The 23,436-nt window shown below is 40.1% G+C and overlaps 1 long non-coding RNA gene across 1 annotated transcript in view; it reads left to right on the top strand.

Moving 5' to 3' along the window:
* Nucleotides 1–23,436, top strand: part of LOC119483917 — a 289,619-nt gene that overhangs the window by 42,853 nt on the left and 223,330 nt on the right. Inside the window, exon 3 of the long non-coding RNA XR_005205849.1 lies at nt 13,608–13,649. This is a non-coding gene — a long non-coding RNA (uncharacterized LOC119483917). The remainder of the gene's footprint in view (nt 1–13,607; nt 13,650–23,436) is intronic.

The following is a 23,436-nucleotide window of genomic DNA, read 5'->3' as shown; positions in this document are numbered from 1 at the left end:
ACCAATTTCCATGGCGCCAATTGAGCGTGAATTGCAAGAACTTGATGTGGATGGAGCAATTAAATCCTAAAATTAGTCAGAATGTGTTTTAATTTAACCATCTTTCATGAGACGATTATTTCCAATTCAAAAGACAAGCTTCTGGACAGTATGTGCATGTTCTTCCTGGTCTTACCTGCTTTTAGCAAAGGACGTATGTGGATAAGACGTGAAAGTCAATTGTTTGTTCCATTGCAACATCAAGCTATGCTTTCGCCATTTTGGACTTAAGGCGACTATCGGACGCCAGTAAAATGTCTTCTGATTTACAGCGTCATCTGGCGGCTGTTGTCAAAAAAGCACCACATTTTGTCTCTTTGCTTCTATACTCTTTGCTTTTAGTCTGTCATTCTGAGAATTGTAGGCAATTTAGGACCAACTTTCTGAAGTGACTGATCCATACAGGGATCAGCATCTTGCTCAAGTATGCTTTACAAGGCAGATGCTTGGTCTAACAAGGCTTTGAACTCAACTACTGTGGTTCAAGGACAGCCTCACTGATCTTGTTGACCTGGTAAAGAAAAGGCTTTAGATGAATTTAGAGCTTTACTCTTCCATTGCATATTGAGTCTGTTCTTCTAGTGGAGCAGAACAGAACAGAAGTCAAAACCACAGCAAAATTGCAGCTTTGGTTTGGTTTAGTACCTATTTGACGGTATAAAAAAAAGCCCTTCTGAGTTTTAAAGCATCATCCCACACGGTATATATTGGACCAGATGGGCCATTATTCTTCAACAAGTTGCCAAGGACATTATTTTCCCCAATTTCCCACGTATTTTTTAACATCATTTTCTCTGCTATCTTCCCAACCAAGCCTTGCTTGCAATGTATTTTTGAGGGGTTCAAAATGTGTCCATCAGCTGTGTTTAAAAATAGCCTTTTCACATGTTCAGTAAAAGTAGTGCATAGTGCCGTCTGCGAGACTAAGAGCTGCCCTGCCAGTATGTGTTATCATGTGTTTAAATAAGAAATACTGGCTATGATATCAAACCATTGAATGTCTTGGAGGGTTTTAGAGTATTCCTATGAGATTTGGATGCTAGAATGTGTTGGTGGCTAGAAAACAAGCATTTTCTTCCAAATACAGTCAACAAAAATATGTATTTTCATCAAAATGTAACATGCAAAAGTGATTTTAACGGAAGCCCAGATTTGTACTTTAAAAAGCTGAATAAAAGGCTGGTTTAAGTTAGTATCAATCAGCTGATTTCAGATGACTTGCATCGGACAGCTGTGGACTGACATTAGGCAAAGGCATCACATAACTACAGGATATTAAATCATATCCATTGTCTATCACCCAGAGAAATGATTACTTTATGCCACAGAGACGCTGCCAATCAGTTTAGCTAATTAGCGGCAGCTATTGGTTGGAGAGGACGCTCGGATGCTCATGTGGCCAGAAGGTGCGTGGGCTGGGCCGACGCAGCCGTCATGTGCTTAATTTGAGAGCTAGACTCGGCAGATTAACTTAGGTCAAGGGCACAACCAAAGTACCTTTGCTGCAGCAACTCTGTTATAACTCCAGGCCCAAACAAACAGTTACAGACACGCACACTTGCATGCAAGAACTCAGGTGGCACACAAGCCATAAGCCCACGCCCCGCTTTGAGCCTTCAACTCTTTCGTCACTTCGGTGTGTTGAAGTGTTTGCTGCAGGAAGCATGAAAAGGGAACCACCAGTCGTCTTGCAGTAGCTGTGACAAAGCAGTACACACACACATAGCAAAGCTCACACTCAGCTGTAAGAGAGAGATGACACATTATTAAGCCCCTCGCGGTGGTGTACTGAGCCCCACCGTCATCTACAGCTTGTGTTGTTCCAGTTCCCACTCTGTGGTTCACTGTACTGGTTAGCTGGGAGGCTTACAGATGGGATATGGCTATCTGTTCTATATGTTAATTCAACAGAGCATGTATGCAGTGTAAATATATTCAAATGTTCAGTCAGAGCCTGAGAATAATGGTGCAAAGTCCCTTGTGGCTGTATTTCTTTGATATTGCATGTTTATTTTTATTGATATGTACTAGGGTAGACTGATCCTTGTATATGACATGGACTCATGTAAACATTACCAACTCTCTTAACCTAGGAAATGACTCCAATCTCAGCCAGCATTTAGGAGCGCTCCAGAGGTTTCCTAACCTGTTAAAAGTCTCCAGGAGACGGCGTTCAGACAGAGACGTTTGTGGGAAGACAGATGTCGATGGGAATGTTTAAGCTTGCTGAAAATTAGTTTTGACTGAATAATTTCAGACTGACCTTGTGCAGGATGCAAAATGAGAACACATGCTGTCCCTGCAGAAACCTTGCAGCCTTGTGCTTTTTTGGAAATGCACTGTCAGCTAGGGATGCCCCGATTGATCGGCTGCCGATTGTTATCTGCTGATATTCAGTGAAAATATGTAATCTAGTCGCCAGTAGTGGTAGTGGTTGCTTACGCGTGACACGCTACTAAAACAAAACATGGCAGCGGTGTGTGAGACAAATAATCGGCAGGAGGAGAGCCAGTTAAGGTTAGCTGTTAGCTGTTAGTAGCTGGTGAGCAGCACAGTCCTGCTACATTACTGTTACATAATGGCATGTTCATGCTCTATTCAGTAAAAATGTGTATTGGGTGAGGGTAAATTATAATGTTATCGCGATGCGTTAAAATGTAGAATGTAGTTGTTGCCTATAAACTTAACAATATAAATTGGATAATAGTGAGGGAATTATGACCTGTTTAACTTCCTAACACTAGCTCTAAGCAGCTTATAATTCAAAATTATTAATATATAAATAAAAATAAAAAAACAATATATATTGTTTGTTTATTTTTATTTATATATTGATATTTTTTTTATATATATATATATAGATTTACAGTGACAATTGTGAATTGCATCGGCGGCAAAAAACTTGATCGGGACATCTTTACCGTCAGCGGGTGAGTTGAATTGTGGGTAATGTAGGCACAAAGAAAGAAGAAAAACACATTTCTGCTCCATCGATTTTGATCCTTTTTTGTGTTATAGGAGTGCAATGCTGAATCAGTTTAACATCTTACTCTGCAAATTGAATATGATGGAGTATAATTTGCAATTTTGCATATGTTTACCTATTATTTGCCTATTTGCATGGAGCCTACACATAAAAATCGGTGCTATTTATATCACTCAATCGTTACTATTTTTATCATAGTTCAAAATAATGACAGCTGAACATGTCTTGTTGGTGAGTTGTCTTTACGTGTCCTCCTCTGTCCTTCTCCCCACAAACTAGTTCCAAAGTGTCCCGGGGCCCTGCGAGTCCTGACAGAGATTAATCTGTGTTTCTGCCCGTGTGTGTGCGTGTCTTAGTGTGTCTGCTGAAGTTAACGCTGTCTGTCTCTGAAAGAACCTCTGGTCCCATGAGTAACCCAACTGACACACACACACAAAACATACACTCATCAACCCCCCCCCCCTCCCACCACACACACATACACACACATTCTTAAGGCGTGAGTAACCAGGGTTGGAAGCATCAGGGGACGACCTTGCGTCTAAAACCGAATGCCCCTCTTCACAAATGATTTGTGTCCAAAAGCCACACTCGTCCTCCTTTACTCCTACAATTCGTCTTCAGGGTCCTTTGAGGAGACTCAACTCTGACTTGGACTTCCTTTACACGCCCCCTCTTGCAATTCCTCCACTGAGACATGTTGCATAACACTTGGCTTTAGTCACCAAAGTGTCTTAAGTCAGAAATGTTTTGCAGCGTAGGTTGTTGTGATTTCTTGGGATGTGGATGTTAATGAATTGACGAAGGCCTCAGCTCTGCAGCTGATGGGACTTTTATTCCTTTTCTATTCACAACTCAGTTGATGACAAAGACTTGAGCTGAGTCACTGTTTATTCCTTCGCCGGAATTTGTATTTCTGCCAATGTTAACTGACGTCAATCTCATTGAGACAAACTTGTTTTGTTTTGTTTTACACCTTTAAAAAAAACATAAAAAAATCAATGCAGCGCAATCGGGACAAGGGTTTCCTTTCTTCAACACTTGCCTCCAGACCGTGATCAAAACTGGATTCATTACGTGGGTGCGATGGATAGCGCTAGTCCCAAAAGGGGCTTATGAATGAATGACATTAGCAAGAAGCTATCGTTTAGCTGCTCAGAGCACAATCACTACTGTTCCTACATCCTTTGCTTTGCGATCAGCACCTATCATCCCCGATTGCAAGCTGTTCCGCAATCAATCTTTAAATTCTGCATCTCTGTATTCTTTTATTTCTTTATCGTAAAGTGTTTTGTGCTGGGAGACAAAGTGAATGTTTATCCTACCATTGTGGATGATGATGTTTGCATACACGGTGGCTCTGAGCCTTCAAACAACTCTCTTTTGCCTTTTGACGGAGATGGAAAAAAAATCCAATTTTTTCCAAAAAGAGAGTCGGTTTTGTAAATATGTACGTATTTATTTTTAAACGTGCCACAATTTTGGACGAAAAATATGGACTTGAAAATGCCTTCATGCTCGTAGCTGCTGGAAGACAAACTGAGCCTCTTGTGCCTTCATTGCTGCAAAAATGTACCTGTATTTTCCAGGAAATCATTGTTGCTGTTGTACAAGACATTGGCATTTCCATCACTTTTTTTCTTTTTTCATGCGTCTATCTGTCTTAGGATTCCTATGCTTTCTTTCTGTTTTTGCACTTGCAGTCTACCCAGCCGGTGCTGTGCCTCTCTGCTCTCAGCAGGCCAAATAAATCCTCGCTTTCGTGACACACTCCAGCATTTTGAGCAGAATGTGGGTAGACATCCCTCAGCAGATATCATTGATCAAGGGTCGGAGAGACACTGATCTAAATATCCTCACTGCTGGTGGTGGGTTGCAAACTCTCTGCCATTTCTGTTTTTGTCTTTCCTCGCTCAGTGTAAGGCTTCAGAAAAAGCTGCCCTTTGGGTAATCTGTTGCATTTTTACAACATGAGCTTCTCTAATGCAGCTTTAATGTCATTCTATAATGCAGAAACACTCACCGTAATTCACATTTTCAATCGTATTATCGGCTTAAATCCAAAAAGGAGGACTACTAACTAGAATACAATATACCTCTCATTTGTTGAAGTGAATGTATAGCCACTTGGGGAAAATCCATTACAGGTAATGTAGTGCATGGACTATTATTATCTTAAAGTTTCCTACTTGGTTCAAAGCACAACACAAAAACATTATAATTGGACTTTAATAAGGACGGCATTGCTATTGCCTCTTAGGTTTGACAAATAAAAATCTCTTCATTAGCAGATCCACTCAGAAAACCACCACAACATCCTCCTCTCGTCTCTTTGGTGTTCTTTAGTACAAAATGATCACAGATCAACATCTACTTCGACAGATCAACTGCTTTAATGGAAGTTAATCTCATTAGGGGAGTAGTGTTGCATATATTTGCCATCTAAGTTTAGAAAAAAAATCTTACTTTAAAAATAAACTCCTGCGATTCATATATTCGTGACCGCCAAAAACAGACGACTGTGTGGCAAGCTGGCACACAGGTAGCGGAGCTGACAAATTAAACATGAAGCAGCAGATTCAATCCACAGCGCTGACCGCAGGGCGTCATCCAGCTGTGAGATGTCGCACAGTGGCTGGCATTTCATCTGTTGTGCCCTCCATCAAAGTGGTAGCTGATGAAAACCCTGATTCGGGCTCTGAACTGTAATGGTGCTGCACTGTGGGTGAACCTGCTCTAGTCGTTGCAAATAAAACACATGATTTCCATGTTTGTGCCGCAGAGCTGCACGATTAAGGGTGAAAAAAAATCGCAATCTCGATTCAGGCATGTACACAATTTCATTTCTGAAGCTGTGGCACGCACAGATGCACTTCAAGTCTGACAATCTCTTGCTGACACTCAGCCATTCAATTTAGCCACAAAGCTAAGGTTAGCTGTGGTCAGGCTGGGTCGCCACAAAGAGTGCCCAATCTTTGGTCATGGTTACGTGGGATGTGGACACAAGCCGTGCATCAGATTGCTTGTTGTGTAGCTAATGAATGAACAATTGTATTAGCAAAAGTAGCATACATGAATACAAAAAGTAATCGTTATTCCATCCTCGGTGCAAATTATTCAGAACTCTCCAAATTGGATAGCACGTGTTATCCGACATGGATTTAGTAGAAATAATCCATTTTCTCAACCCTACTGCTGTGTGTGGAAACTAAATCAGTTGTTAGAGGCTACTTCCATCACATCTGATTGGTTTTGGTCACGCAGACCCCCAACCTTTTTGACCCTATTTCCTCCAACTCCCAGGAACCATTACTACTGTAGGTTGATGGGAATATAGATGGATAGATAGATAGTAAGGATGGGAGGAGGAGCAGCCTGTCACTAAAAAGAGAATAGCTGGTTCACCTTAAAGGTCATCCCACATTTAGTGAGCTTGGGCCGAAGTTGTCGCTAATTTTGGGGCTAACCCCCTTCACTTGCAGTACACAGGGACTTGGCTTGGGTCTTGAGGAGTTGTAGTATTTATTCACAGTCAAATAGCCTAAGGGGTGGCCATTTATTTTTTACATTGTGGGCCATAAACAGAAAAAATATAAGGAGTCATGGGCCAAACAGTAGTCAAATTGCAATTTTCAACTAATTACACTGCAAGAAAATCAGTGTTTTTAGACCAGAAAACCTCATGTGCTGGTATACAAAGTGTGGGACTAATGTTTAGTTTCATAGTGTCTTATAACTAGTGTTCTTGTGTTCAAACTAGGAAGCACAATGTACATACAGTGCAATTTATTAGAAATATGCTCAAGACATATTCTAGTTTATTATTTTTTTTTTTTAAATCAGCATTGGATTTAACCTGTTTTGGGCATTAAAAAAAATAAAATAAGCATCCCTAATAGATAGGTATAGCAATTGTTTTTGAAAGTAAATGCTACATCCATATCTACAGTCCTTGCTAATGTTTTATTAGCTTACCTTTTTATAAATGTCATTGTGTAGTTTGTTTTTTACTGCTTTTTGTCTAATTATTTGCAGGATTATGAATGTGTTAAGTTAGCTAACATTACTGGCAGAGACGTGAGGTTACTGAGATGCGAGAGACTGCTTGTTCCTGCAGCAAGTCAAGCAGCTAATTCAGCTCCTGAAGAAGAGATTGGGTCGTGGAGGACACGTCTTACCATTCAAGGGCACACCGTTTGATTGTGCAGATACATGCAGGTCATTGAATAAGACTGCACTATAGTTTATTAGTCTATTCATCCGTCTTTCACATTACTGTTTCGCCACCAATGAACATTGTAATACATTTTGTCATAGGTTTCACTTTTGAATGTTGCTTTTTATTTGCTTTTAGTGTCGTTTTTATTCTAAAAAAAGAGGTTGTCAAAAATATTTACCACCATAGTGTCCATTTACAAAAGTAACTAGGAAACACAAAACACACATCCCTGTCTACCAAGATCTGACACAAAACGTCTGGTGTCTTTAACATGCAAAGGGCTGCACAAAGTCAAGCGAAGACAGCAAGAATAATGCTCGTAATGCCTGGTTGTTGTGTTTGCTTTTTGTTGCCAGCGCCTGAAAAACGAGCGGCCCTGGATCCTATTAAGCTAGATTAAATTTGCCGTAATAAAGTTTGCGTGACGTGCGTTTTAATATTGATTAAATGGGGGTTAAGAGATGGACGACCACTGCAGAAGTACTCATTGGATTGATGCTACACTTTGGAATGACTCAAAAAGCATGAAGGCGATCCCTTACGTTTCCCGGTGGCATTAAACAACGCAGCCTGTGAAAAAAACATTTGAAATTGAACCTTAAACGGATCTCAAAACAGTATTCATCATTTAAAGAAAGCACAGAGTGACAGACGCGGAAGTATAGCCTATTTATCCCTGCTGGTTTTACACCCGGCGTCAGGATAAAGATGCTCTATTCCGAGGAGCTCTCTGTGTTCTTGTCAAGCTTAATTTGTTCTCCAGCAATGGATCTGTGCATATCAGAGTGACACGACAACCTCTGCCAGCCGGAGATAAACAAATAATGGAGAAGAGTGAACAGGTGGGAGGAATCACCTGACTTACTGTAATCTTTTGTATTTTATCTGCATTTACTCAAGTAATCTAAAACACACAAGGCTGTTTTTTTTTGGTAAATATCCTAACAGGACTCTTTAGGTTTGTCCTCTTCATAGAAGCAATGAATGAGAAGTGGTAATTAAAACAGGCTTTCGTCTCAATTCACTGCCGTTGTATTATTCATCATCAGGTTATCAAACGAGTTTTACTGCTTGATTACTTTCACCAGTTGAATCCTGAACACAAAGCACGCTTTATCTCTTAGCGGAAATCTTAGATCGAACGGCAGTGATTAAATCCTGTTTATTAAGCTGATTACAAAGACTATGGACACGTCAGGGCTTTCAAGATTCAACCATCTGCAAAATGCAGAGCCTCTAGTTTCCTCTGAGATCTTTTTCTAAAGCAGGCCATTTGTTTGCGGCGCACACAAAGCCTAAAGAATATATGACAAGTCTCAGCGAGATAAAGCGAAAGCACCGAAGACGGGTAAGGTAATGGGAGAAAAATAGGGTCTAATACCGAACAAAGGGTTAATGAAAAGAGATGTCTCCGTCGATTTGCAGAATATTTTCTCAAGCATGATGCCTCCTGCTTGAAAGGTCAGATGAGAAAAAGATGAAAGTGCAACCTGGAACATCTCCCCCAACTCAAAGCTAGACAGGGAATTATTGATTTTAGGTATACGGAGCTGAAAACACATGCCTGGATCGTAATCTAGTGAGGATTTCACACATCTAGACATTGTAAAAGGCGTCCATCTCAATTCCTCTTGTCCCAACTTACAGTTCTTTAATTTTTCTTTCAACAAGATGTATCATTCCCTAAGTTTACACTCTGATTTTGAGATGCGAGAGGGGAAAAGAATCAATGTGGAAGAAGAACCCAACTTGCTCTCAGTAAAACCTTGAGTCTTTGAAAAAAGTCAGCTCATCAAAATGCGGCTTTGATGCCCTGTTTCCATGCACTCTAAAGAGACAAACACGGGATGGAGCATCTAGAGTGAAGTTACATTTTCATCTCCCCTGCCATGTGGGAAATAAAGTGCAAATCCTCTTCATCCCGTATGCTTTGTCTTCTCAGACAAAAAAAGATACTGTGAGGTGGTAGAACAATGATTGGCTGCTCTCTAGTCTTGTGTGGAAAGCCAGGATGCAGTAGCGAGACACCATTCCTTTGATACCAACTTCTAACCTCCATAAATGGATTTTTTTGTCCAGTTGGAGGCAGTGGAACAATCTGTAGATCCACTAGGAGTCAAAGATGAACTGATTCGATTTAGTGGTCAAAGGTCAAGGTCACTGTGACCTCACATCCATCTCATTTTCGTAAACGTAATATCTCAGGAACGCCTGGAGGGAATTTCTTCAAATTTGGCACAAATGTCTCCCACGATAAGGACTCAAGGATAAACTAAATAGATTTTAGTGGTTAAAGATTAAGGTCCCTGTGACCTCACAGGAAGTCATATGCTAATTATGACAATTTGACTCAAATATCTAATCGTATAAAATAATGAAATGATGACATTTTGGACAGACATGGATGTAAACTGCAACTTGGCAGGTTGACGGAGGCATACAACCATGCGGCGGTTATTCTAGCTATAGAGTGTATTTCTTTTTAAGTTTTTATGCCAAACATGTTGGCATGTGGTTGACTATTTTTACATCCAGCATGCACGGATGGCTCTTTAGCAGCTAAGTGCTCTACTATGATTTCTATCTAGTTGCTAACGTTGTCTGTGTGCTGTCGCTGGGCTGGTCAACGTATCCTCACACAATTGTTTTTATGATATCTTTTTGTGCGTTTTCCTACGAATGTAGCAACACATGACATGACGCATGTGTCAATTTCCGCTCGTTACATCCATACTTTTAAAAATAAAAGTCTGTATTCACAGGAAACAACTTGGTTAGGTTTAGGCAACAAAACTAATTTGTTAGGTTTAGGAAAAATATGGTGGTTTGGGTTAAAATAACTCTGGAAGTGGTGTATCTTAAGTATGGAAGTTACGTGATGAATAAAACAACTCTGACCTCTGGTTTCACACGGGGTACGGACACCGGTCTCCTGGGCGAAAGTCTGGTGTTTTTTGACCCACCATCCACCTCGACTTCCTGGTGCATAATTACGTGGATTACATATGAATTGATTTCATGGGATGTGTACAAAATACAGTGCATTGCTTTTCCTAGGTATAGCTAAGAATGGTGTATGAGGAGAACCTGGGCTGGTAGCTTAATGTTGCTTTATCAGAGCTTCCTGCTGTGGTTGGAAAAGAGGACGATGAGCGCCATGAGACCTAATCAAAACAGTAAAGTTGCAGGCCATTAAACCAAAACAATGAGCTGAAAGATGCTAACATGTTCCTTAAAGCTGAGGGGGACTGCAGATTTGGGCTGCTAATTGCAGATTTATCACTATAATTGACCATTTTCACATTACACACAGTGTGTGTCGTCACTTTAGAAAACTAGATGAAAAGTGGCATGAATGCTGGCATTTTATAATTTCATCCCTCATAGAGTTGCATAAGATCGTGTTTGGTAAAGCACCTAATGCACATTTAATTTTTGGTTCCATTAGAGCTCCATTAAAGGGGGCAGCCTGTGTGAAAGAGAAATTTAGAAATAAGCGGCATGTCACAACTTCATTTAACATTACTCACTGTCCACTGTGCTGTCTGAAGATCCGCTAATAGGTCCACAATGAATGGTCAGCCCTCAATTATACTCCTCCGCCCTTGTTTTTTTTTTTTCCTTCCTTCTTTTTCCAACCCTCCAAATGCATCTCTGTGGCGAGGCAAATGTCACTAAATGCCAGGCCAGGCTTACCATTCCAAAAGCCAAATGTTAGTTCATCTGTTATGTCAATTTCCACTCGGCCTGACCAGCTGTCCTCTGGGTGGGCTCTCTTTAGCATCAGTGACAGGAATATGAGATGGACCCGTTGGCCTGTGCTGGCTTTAGTATGTCAGACATGACCAATGGATGCTGAGGAGGTGATGGGAAAACATATTAACTGAATGCACATACAATATATTTTCTGCAAGGAGGATACCATCCAAAAAATGTATCCTCATACAACAGTTTGTATGGTATCTTACGGGAAAATCATTTCTCTTTTTTTGTGCATTTTCTTCACTGGGAACTACTTAGTTACGTTTAAGCAACAAAACTACTTAGTTAGTTGTTATGGTATCAGATCGCTACATAGACTCGCCAATACTGTATCCCAAATCTTTGGCATCGACGCATTTCCGATACTAGTATTGGTATCTGAACAACTCTAGTTAGAGCTATGAACGGTGTATGAGATCAGCCTGATCCAAAACCATGTCTTCTGATAGGTACTTACATTTTCTTATTAATTTCTTTCAAAGCAGGTTTTTTCCATCATGGATCAGTAAATACGTCTGTTTCTAACACCTTATATAAAAAATAAGGATGACTCCTGACCTAACCAGTCACGTTGTAGCCCTCAACAATCTGTTTCTTACTCAGTAGGACTTTTTTTAAGAGGCACTCAAGGAAATGAGACAGCTTGTTATTGCTTTTAAAGTGCACCCTTTTGTTCACCACAGGGGTGATTCATCAAAAGCATGGGTGACATATTCCGCACATCCTTTTTTTTTTACAAAATACTACACAACAATAAACAGTTTGTCAAAATGTCTTTCGCTTCCAAACTTTTTTGAATTCCTGACAGTTTTTCCACATGTGAAGATGTCCACTGAGCGATGGCATCTGGAGGACAATGAACCTTTTGTTGTGTTAATTAAAGCTTTATGAAATGAGGCGGATGACGAATACGCGAGGCCCCGAGCCTCAGTCAGGCATGTTGCTGGAATATTGCTTCTACGTAATTAGGTTTAATATTGTATTTAGAGGAGAGAGTGCAGCTTTATGAAAATTAAAAAATCCAAACAAAGGGGTCGCAATCAAATATTGAAACAAAGATAATTGCCAAGGAATATTGAAAATAATGAATCATACAAAGAAAAACTTATTGTCATGCCACCTTGGAAAAAAAAGGAGACTTCTCTGAGAGCATCTAGCTGCTGTATATTGCATGCCCTGTTAGTTAGCTATGAAGTGAAAATGAGCATCCTACTCTGTGGGATTCAGCTTGACAAGTATGTGCAAATGGAGTGAATCTCTTCAAGTATACCCTGGGTAACGGTTCCCTCTCTTCTCCCAGTCTCTCCGTCGTCTCTTCTCCCACAATGACACTCAACATCTGTAGCCACTGTGACACAATCTGCAAGTAATCCATAACCATAAGACGTGTGTGTGGCGGTGGGGGCGGTGGGGGCGTCGGGGGGGTTACATCCCCGGCAACACAGGAGCAATATCACCGTCCACTAGCCAAGCATCTCCGGCACCTCCAGAACCTTGAAATTAGAACAACCGAGCGGCGGGTATCATCTGCAGACAGCTTCTTTTTTATCCTTTCTGACACACATACTGTACTGGGTTGGACATTACCGTACGTGCCGTTTCATCTGCTAATACATCAGGCTAATTTGGCGTTTTATTAAAAATCCGATACGGGCCGGTCAATGTCGTTCGCCACCAATATGACGGAGGTTTTGTCTGTGACCGCGGCGTGCGAATACATCACTGGTCCACTGAAAGCAATTCCAGCATGACGCGGGAATGTATTTCTCAGCTGCTTCAGAGGTGACTGTCTCTAATCCTATAATGAAACATCCTGTCTTAGAGTCAGGCTGTGTCACTTTTGAAAGAAGAGAAATTCCATATGCTTCCTTTTACAGATGAAAAGTTGAATTTAAAAGCAATAAAACACACCCTTTGCTCACTTCAATACACCCGGGGGGTTTTGCAGCTGCAGCCACACTTGGTCTGGTGTGACCAGTATCTTATGGTGGCTAATGCTTGCTCCAGTTTGTGCTCTACTTCACCCAATCAGAAGGCTTCCTTTTTTTCATCAAGTGAATGGTATTCAATGAAGCTGTTTCAATTATCTTATTTTTTACATTTCTTGCTTCTTGTTTAGGCTGCCAATAGGTCAGCTTTTTTGAGTGGCAGTGCATTTCATAAATGCCAGATTGCAAGCAGCCCCTCCTCTTTTACTCAGCATATAACCGGTGTTTCGCTTTAACAGGTGACTGTGTTAACTGGTGTCTCTCAGCCGAATGTGTCACGGTCACTCATAGTGACGGCAGCTGTTGAAAACACAATTTTAAATAAATACTATTTACATAAGTTACTACGAGCACACCGATACATTTGGTTGCAGGTCACCAGATAACATGGACACTCATCAAACCGAGACACCTGCGCATTGCACTTTCCACAAGCTGCTTTTATGATACAAAATCCTAGCAAAACAAAGCAAACAAAGACGCTGAGTGCCAAATAATAATGACACGCATGTCGCCCCTCATCACATAAGAAGCTGTACTGTTCTTTTCAACTGTCAGTCGTATAAAAAGTGGCATCATGACTGAACTGTTTGTCTCTGCTCTCCATTTTCAGTTCAACACCGAGCCCCGTCGTCTCCTGCTGAAAACATCAAAAGTAAGCTTATTGTTTATTGGGTATAGATGTTGTTAGGTATACAATTAGATGCTATGCTGCTGTTGCTGTATCTGCCATCTGTGTGAGTGCATGTGGTTTCATTTTTAACTTTACTAAGCATGTTGGTGCCGCTGCACCTCTATCCATACTTTGATTAATGATGCTGTTGTCAGCTGTGTGTGTGAATATGTGGCCGCCGTGCCATGCTATGAGATGCTATGAATGTTCATCGTGTTGGTGGCTGTACCATAACGCTACCTCTGATGACGTATAGGCCTGTATGATTTAACTGTGGTGCATTCAGGTAAGTCTAGTTGTAAAGGCCTATTTATGGTTTATATGTGCATTTCAGAAACTATTAAGTATCACATGATTGGTCTTGGACGGGCTACACCCACTTGATTTTCTCTGTGCCCACCCACACTGTGATTTCTGCAGACGCCACTGCTCTACTTGTGCTTCTACTAGGCTACGTTTTATCATTACCCTGTAATTGGAACTTGTGGCCAAAAGTTGTATAGCCTGACTTTACAGCTACAAGCTAAGCCCCTCCTAATCCTACGTTAGCAACCATAACTAAGCGCAGGAGGCCTGACAAGCTTTCAGCGGTGTGTATAGAACCTGCAAGTCTGACAGCAGATATCCTCAAAGTTTAGAGGGTCGTATTTTTACGCTTTTCTGAAGCCCAAATCTCAGGACGAGCGATATCAGATATGGATTAGACCGTATGTAAAACCTCACTCACAGCTGAATATCAATAATTATTCATTTGTGAAATCCAGTGTATGGCTCAAGCCCACATGCACTATAAATAAATGAAAAAGCAGGATAGTATGAAAGCTATAGGGAGTCATAACTAAACATACCTAATTTAGCTTAAACAAAAATACATATATTGACTTATTCTGCTGTGCAGGAACATCCTGTATATGTTAGCGAAGGCTGATTTGGCATTTTGTTTGATGGCAGAAGACATTTTTGGCTATGCTGCAATAGCACCATTAGTCTACTATGCCAACTCACAAGCCTCAGACAATCTCTGAAGCATGATGATAGAGTTTCTACTCAGAAAACAACAACATAATGAGGGGAAACTGTGGATATTTACAATTTTGGGGCGATGAAAATCATAACATTTTGAAAAACGGAAAGAGAGTATGAAATCAAAAAGGCTTTCGACAGCTTTGATACCATATTAGTCTTAAAAATACCATACTAGTCTAATGCTAATCACTTCAGAAGTGAAGTGAAGTACATTAAACATATCAGGAATAATGGAGGTTTTCGTTTCATGCTGTTTTCTCTCTTTTTGTTTTCACTCTAATGCACCTTTAATGCATTTGAGACCACCTGCTTAGATAGACTATTGATTCCTGCATGTAATCAGCCATATTTCTATCTAGATTGAATCAATTATCTCACTTTTTAAGTGCTGTGTTGTAAAACCCATTAATCAGGTAGAATATCTGGCACGTACAGATATTTCATTTCTCTATAATACTCCCACTGTTAAATTTCCTATTGTCCAGTAATGCATTTTAAGCCTCTGTGATAGCATCAAGTTCATGCCGTATCTTGCTCCGAGGCTATCTCTATGGTAAATAGCCCGCGATAACCGTCCTTATTATGTCTGACGCTGCCAAGTTGTCACCATCTATGAAATAACGCCGCTATTAGCAGCTAATGGTGAGCTCTACAAAAGACAGATTCCGAGTGAAGACGCTATTAATTCTCCCCGGGGTCAAAAACAATAAGCGCTAGTGTGTGTGTGTGTGTGGCTGTACAGTATGAGATTGCATAATGGTGCCATTTAATCACAATTGAGGTCACTGGAGAACTCCTTAGCAACTGGGAGTGTTGTGCTAAAGACATCACATCAATTAAAAGGATTAGCGTAAGCATAGACGGATGGTTTGGAGTGGCAGTGTAATTAGAGCTTGTTATGGCAATTTACGACTGTATAGCAAACTATATCAGAGAAGCTGTTATTTATTAATCGTCACAACACTTTGGAAAAACTGCATACAAACTTGTAAAGACATGTTGCAATCGGGAATACATGTTTAGAATGCTGATATATCAAGATTTACTCAGGTGTTATCTGTAAATCATTTCTCTGGTGCACAAAGTCATTTATAGTATCAGGTAAAAAACTAATCTGTGAAATGATCCCTTAGTGTTAATGGAAGGGGAGGTGATAGCACACATGCTGGTTTGTTAAGAGACAGCTAACAGGTAGCTCCGCTGTTTTCAGGCCAGCTAATGTTAGGTGATGACAGCTTTTGGACTCATGCGGAGTTCTGAAAGGGTTTTATCGGAGCCAAATATCACTAACAATGTGCCGTTGAGAAGAGAGGCCCTAATTACTGGTTGTAGACCTCAGTGTGTCATGATGGAGCGATTTTCTAAAGGAACTGTCTGCTGAAAAGAATTCAAAGACAGATTGTTCGATCGCTTGTTAATGTGAAATCCCAGCAGGTTGGTGTTTTAGTTAGACAGATATTTGACTGAGGCCAAGCTGCTCTGAAGGCATGTTCAAATAAAAAGCCCAAACTGCACATAATAAATGATGCAGTCTAGCTTTCCTAAGCTTTACCCAGTTAACCGAACCAAGCGTCCAAGTTCAAGCTACGACTCTGCAGCTTTATAGGTAAGCTGGTGCATTGGCTTGTTGAATAACAACACATAAATTAACCCCATGTTTGTTAAACTTGGAAGTTTACTTATAAGTAGTATTCGATTGTCAATTGATGAATTAGTGGATTTACAAAACATTCCCAACAGATTTGCTTCATTTCTTTGTCTTATGTGATAATGAGCGGAATACCTTTGTGTTTTGGTGTGTTAGTTGGACAAAACAAGCAATGTGATATAATCAATACAATCAGCTTGAGGGGATTGTGATCGGCATTTTTTATAATTGTACAACATTTGTATGCATGATGCACAATGCATGGATGGTTTTCCAAACATTCCTCGGGTCTATATTGACCCAGCGCTCTTATAAAGAAGGTTAAGCTTCATGTTAAAACCATACTGATTGTAAACTTTTTGTAATATATTATTAACTATGACAAATATATATTTTTGCCGTTTTTGAAATAGCCTATTTACAATCATTTACAAGCATCATGTGAAGCATCCTGTATTATCTGTATGTATTCATAGTAACACAGCGCCAGCATGAGGCTAAACAGGAAGACTCTTGAGAGAAACATTTTTTTTTTTTTTATCATTTTTGACATTTTGACACCAGAACATTGTTAATATCACAAAGATCACAAATAGTTTGAGGGATAGCATGGAGCTGAGTACTTAGTTGAATAAAATGTTGTACGGATTGTAATACAGATCATGAAAGTGATTGTTAGTTGCGCCCCTAGTTGTATTGAAACTGTTGGATACTGTTCACTGGTATTGAATTTAAAGCTACTGGTTGATTTTTTTTTTCTTTTCTTTTTCTGACCATTGGAGGGCAGTGTTGGTGTAAACTGAAAACACAACACTGATATATTTGACAACCATTAGCAATCATTTGAAGTCATGTTTCAGGCCACCAAATGTATTTCCTTTTAGCTCTGTTTTGGTCTCCACCTACTCCTGAGGTAAAAAGCTTGCTTTTCAGCAGCTAAATGCTTCACTACATTCACTGGCTAGTTGCTAAAAAATAGTTCGTCTGCTATTTGTAGCTGGGCAGGTAGCATACAGTGGGTTTATCTCAACTTTCTTCAGTAAAAACAGCTGGAAACGAGGCTTATGATAGCATCAGTATGAGTGATACTCTTCACATTACACATTTGAGTTCTTCTTAATATGAAATTATTGATAAGTGCAGCTTTAAAATGACAAAATATAAAGCCATTGCTTTCCACAATGAGGAACTCAAGTGGAAAAGTGACCACTAAGTTGGATCATCACATGAGTCTCAACAAAACTTGACAATTAATGCTCTGAATCCATGAAATGTTTGTATAGCTGAAACTAATCTTCAAAGTCTGATTCCTCTGCCAGCATAGATATTGTCCTATTCACTTTGACAATAAAGGAATTCCCCTTTATGTCTTCAGCTCCGGTTCCCAGCAAGGCGAGCGACCTGCTGTGCCTTTTACGAACGCTGGCTTATCTAATAGCGGCTGAATATGGCGGATACTCTGAATAATGTGGCTCCAAGTGCAGTGCACAAGAAGTGCAAGCATCCCGGGAGATGAATCGGCCCTTTGTAGACTGGTTCAATGATCACCCAAATGTTTTATTGAGCGAAATGTTTTGACCACTGATATGTGAACCATAAATATGTATTGAACACATTGTTTGATGAATAGGTTAACAATGTTTGGACTCAGCTGAGGATTTTCACTCTGCATAGCATGATATCGCTGGGGAGGCGCAATGAAGGGGAAAAAATAAATTGGAAAAGCTGAATTAGAAGTGAATCTATTGCAGTGCGTCAATACAAAGTGATCTGGGGCCGTGGGTGTTTTTAAATGCGGGGGAAATAAAGGTCCGGGCTGAGAAAAACATGGAATAGGTCAGAGAGGATGTTTGATTATGTTTGGCCTGTACACAGCATTTGGATCGGTCTGAGATTGCCCATCAGACTCAAATTAAATCAAACATCCACAAATAAAAACACGGTTTTGGTGCAAGTAAACAGAGGCCAACAAATAGAGTACTCCCAAATAAACAAAGTGCACTCCTCTCGTTTTTATCTGTTTGTCTAGTTGGAATGAGATCCATTCGCCTTGACAAAATGTCATGTCTGCTAACATGGGAATTTATGTGATTCTAAAACCCTCAGCTACGAACGTACTGGACAAGGACACACACTCTGTTACAGTTTAGTCAAACTCAGTAAAGTAAAGACAGAAAAGGCATGGGACCTTGTTCTTATAGCAACAGGAAATGCATCTTTATATCAGTCTAACCGCGATGACGTTGAGCGTATCCAGAGCCAGATGCATAAGGACTAAAACTGTGCATGCACAAAGGCAGACGTTTGCATTCATTCTGTCAGATTGGTTCATTATGTGTATGTAGACACACATAATGAAGTGTAGATAAATACCTCTGTATGCTTCTCATTGAAACGAACAGCAAAGAAGAACAGTGTTTGTCTGAAGGAATCACATTAGCAAGGTTCTTCAACTGAGTCATACAAAAACATGTAAACAGCATCTAAATACTAGTTTATATGTGGGACTGATGTAGGGCTGCCATTAGCGGCTATTTTTCGAGTTTTTTTGTTTATTGCTAACAAGCTGCTTAGAGTTAGTGTTAGCAAGTTAAACAGTTTATATTTATCTCTCTATTGCTGTGAAAACATCTCCTTTAAACAACTGTTTTTTCTTCCAAGTCTCTCGCCAAGGATTACGTTTTACAAGATTACATTTGAACACATCATGATAACGTTAGAATTTACCTTCGCAAAATACAATTTTTTATTATTTTTAGTAATAAAGTTACTCGAGGAATCTTTGAAAATCTGTGGAAAACTGCCTCCAGAAATACAACTGTTTTCACAGTCTAAAGCCCCATTTCACCCATGACGTCCCTGGTCATTATATTCCTGGAACTACTTTTCAAGGAACTAAAAGATTCCTTCTGCCCATTGTTGTCTGGGTTTCCATAGCCTTCTAAAGACCTGCGATGACGAGGCAAATTAGTCCTCTGACGTATGAAAAAGTTCCTGTACTTTCAGAAAGTACTACTCCCCAACCAGGGCCTTTTTGGGGGGTAAAAAGTCCCAAGGAAATGTGCCCGGAACTTAATTTTGATCCTTGTCCCAGTGGTTTGAAACACAATGAGTTCCTCAAAAGGTTCCTAGTTCTGGGGGAAAGTGCCTGCTGGCAAAATGAGGCATAAGTAGCACTCCCCGTGACGAGTAATCAAACCTCTCAGAGTGTCCCTTTTAAGATGACCGACTTGATGCCTGCTTTAGATACACAGTGCAGGAAGCTTGAGGCAGTGATAAGGTACAGGGCCAGTGCAGCATAACACGATCCTGGTGACAGATTACTGTGAAGCACAGGCACAGCATGTGGCCCTCTCAGCTGCAGCATCCATTGAAAACTGGCAGCTTTTTATATCCCGCAAATGGCACTGACTTCACTCATCAAACTGACTAAAACATCAACAAATACATCACATTCTCAGTACAAGACAGCAGATACCGGCTGAAAAAAAAACAGTTCCTAGTCGTATAAGCTGCACGGAAACATACCACTGTCACGGTTATTGAAAATAACACAACCTCCCCAACCGTAATGAATCAGTATTTTGCTACGAGATTTCACACTTTAGGGTCAAAAGGTGAATCTTCGAACAGGCTAACCTTTGTGGATGGCGTCATGGCAACATTACAAAATTGCATATTTTGATTCATCGCAGGGCAGCTGAGCAGTGGCAGGTTGAGTTATAAATGTAAAAAGGGGGTGGAAGGAATATTCAGAGTGGTTCTTTTCAACAAGCATGTCACAATCATGCAGGCCTCATACTGAATCCCATAGCTGTTAAAAGCCTTCAAATGGATTGATAGTTATGACAATTTAGAGCAAACCGCAGTGTAAAATAACATTCATTTCACTGCTGCAGCATTGAACAAAGCATCATAAAGTATGAGCACTTACCAAAGCCTCTTTCCATCATGCTGACCTTTTTTACATCTCAGATTTGACTTTCGTGAAGGTTCAGTCTCTGTAGGTGGAGCTGTTTTCTTTGTCTAGTCAGTTATGGTGGCCATTACTGTGTGCTACCTGCAAGTTCACTTGCCATTGCTTTCCTATGTGTTTCATTAGTCTAATATGATCTCCTATGTGCATGACATTTTAATCTGTTTAGATCACATCCCCGGTAGGGCTGGGCAATATTTCAATATTATATTGATATTGTGATATTAGACTAGATATCATCTTAGATTTTGGATATTGTAATATGGCATATGTGTTGTCTTTTCCTGGTTTTAAAGGCTGCATTACATTAAAGTCATGTCATTTTCTGAACTTACCAGCCTATTCTAGCTGTTCTGTTATTTGCCTTTACCCACATTACTGATGATTATTTATCAAAAATCTCACTGTCTAAATATTTTGTGAAAGCGCCAATAGTCAACCATACAACATAGTGCAATATCGATGTCGAGGTATTTGGTAAAAAAAACGACCAGCCCTAAATGTCTTCATATTTTTATATTAAAAAAATCATCTTTTCTTCCTGTAAAACAAATACGACGTGTGTTTACCTATGCTAGTACCAACCATTTTCAACCAATATCATGAATCCATCCGTCAATCAATCTGCAACTTCTAACAACAAAGGTGTGGGCTGTAGCTCCGTATCGCGCTACATTCTAAGCCTGCCCCCCTTTTTAGCGGCCCAATCAAATGCAAAGGATTCGATTTAAATCCTGCTTGTAACTGTACACCGCTCATATATTCCATTTCACCAGGGAATACGTCACAGTACAGAAGCTAAAGATGCTCTAGCTTCCGTTTCACTGAGACTTTAAGGGGATATGTGGTTGCATAATGCAAACTGTACTTTCTTTCTTCTTTCTTCAGTCTTGAGTTGAGTTTAAAATAAGTGGATTGCAAGCTTTCTGTTTTCTTTCCACACTGCGTTACTTGTCTCATTTTAATCAGATCAATTATAGTCATTTAGTATATTTTAAACCATCTCTTTTACAATTTATCTACTGGCAGCTTTTCTAAACTATCATCCTTACAATTGTTTCTTTCTATGGAAGAAAAAGCAAACTAAATGTACCTGAACTACTTCATCACCTCAGTAATTTACTCATATGCCCACAAATAGCTGAATGCATAACATTGAGAATGAATGTATTTAACAGCATCTATTTGAAAAGCAGAAAATCTGAAAAAAAAACTCTATCAACTGACTTTACAGGAAATCTCTATCCTGTTGAATCGAATGGTGATAGAGACCAGCCGAGCATTTATTTATGTGAACATGTCCTGGATTATTATGACAGTGCGCAGAGGGTACTGTGTCAAGCACATTAAATGGGGATCCAAATGTCACCGTATAAAACTGCAGAGCACGAATGTTGCGTGGGCACACTTTGAATTTTAATTAGTTCTGGCATTCATCCGGTTAAAGTGGGTGTCACCTTTTCCAAACGTGTGTCATTTTGAGGACAAACTATTCAAATGATCAACTCATTTTCAACATGTTTTTTTTTTTTTTTGCATAGGACTTTTCAGCATGTAGATGTAGGTATTTTCTTGATTTGTTTTGTTACACTGCAGTATACTGAGCGCTCAGTGTCACAGTCACAAAGAGCACAACAGTGAATGATGTGTTCCTACAATATTAGGACAGCAAGGCATGTAATACCTGAGTTTACAACATGCATCGCACAAACGTGTGATTAATTTTATGTAGTGATGCTTTGGTAAGACCTTTAAACATCTTAACTCCCTCTTAAACGGTGCAGTTAATGTGTGGTGCTGTTGTGGGAAAAAAAAGTGACAGACAAGCCACTCGATCCACATTCTTCAGCGATATGCGTCATCGACATGGATTAAAAGTAAACTGCTCAGCGGGAGACCGAGCCATTACTGTAATGATGAAAGGCTGCGTTAGTGCTGGCTTGTCAGCGAGGGAGAGTGTGCACTTTTTACCTTTCGGCTTCATTAAAAGGAGATTCAGCTGGCTTAGCCTGGAAGACCACCGCTAGCAGGGGATTGGGGGAAAGGGCGATGCGGGTGCAGGGACTCTGCAGTGCATGGGAATCTGTATGCGTGGGCTTGTATGTGTGTTGTGGATCCGTTCGCAGGCTTCTTGTCTGTGCTTTGGTTGCAGAGCTCTTTATCATGCAGTGGCCTTTCACTCCCATCACCACGCTGGTCAAAGATGAAAGACATCTGTTCCTCTGATGAGGGCTGTGGGGGCATGATATATTTCTTATCGGCTACTCCACGTGGCCTTGGGATTAGCATTGATAACTGATGAGTGAAACAGGGTTTTTTTTTGTTTTAATTAGTGGCGTCAATTTAGCAAAAGCTAAGGTGTGGGAAGGTCACCTTTTATTCCCTAATCTACATACAAATAGCAAAGACAGGCAGTACATCATCACCTCATCCTCTATTAAACATCTCTGACAAGCAACCCAAATAATTTGATTACATTTATATGTTGCCAAATTTTACTAAGATGACTAGGGATGTCACAACAACCGATACTTCGGTACCAAGTCAATACCAAAATTCTAGTTTTTTCAGGACCTAAGACTAACTAACAAAGACTTGCATCATTAGCCGTGTGTCCATTCAATTATGAAGCAAATTTTAAGCAAACTTTTGAAATGTCACAAAAAAAGGAATGCAAATTAGGCGCGTTTCCGTCAACTGGTTTGGAGCGAATAAACTCGGCTACAGCGTAGTTTGGTCAGACGTTGGCGCTATTGGCTACGCAACGCTGTAATCCGCCAGTAAACAGAGTAGAAGAAGAAGAGGTTGCGAACCGGAAACAAAACAAGTCAGCTCGGCCATCTAACCATATATGTTGACCGGAGACTAAGACAAGCATTCCCACGTTATGGGAATATCCGAGAAGACGCCAACAGAGGAAACAGCTGATCAGTCATTTGAGTTAAATGTTTGCGGTACTTCAAAATTTAGATAAAAATATGTGAATGGAAACCATGCTATTATTGACAACAAATCTGTGTTGATATCGGCAGGAGGAGAGCTAGTCAACATTAGCTGTTGGGCAGCACAGTCCTGCTTGGCTAAATAACGGAGCTAACAGGTAATATACAGAGGTTGCA

The sequence above is a fragment of the Sebastes umbrosus genome, chromosome 24 (assembly GCF_015220745.1).
Source record: "Sebastes umbrosus isolate fSebUmb1 chromosome 24, fSebUmb1.pri, whole genome shotgun sequence".
Classification (NCBI taxonomy): Eukaryota; Metazoa; Chordata; class Actinopteri; order Perciformes; family Sebastidae; genus Sebastes; species Sebastes umbrosus.
The sequence above is the reverse complement of the archived record's forward strand: the minus strand, read 5'-3'. Positions and strand labels throughout refer to the sequence as shown.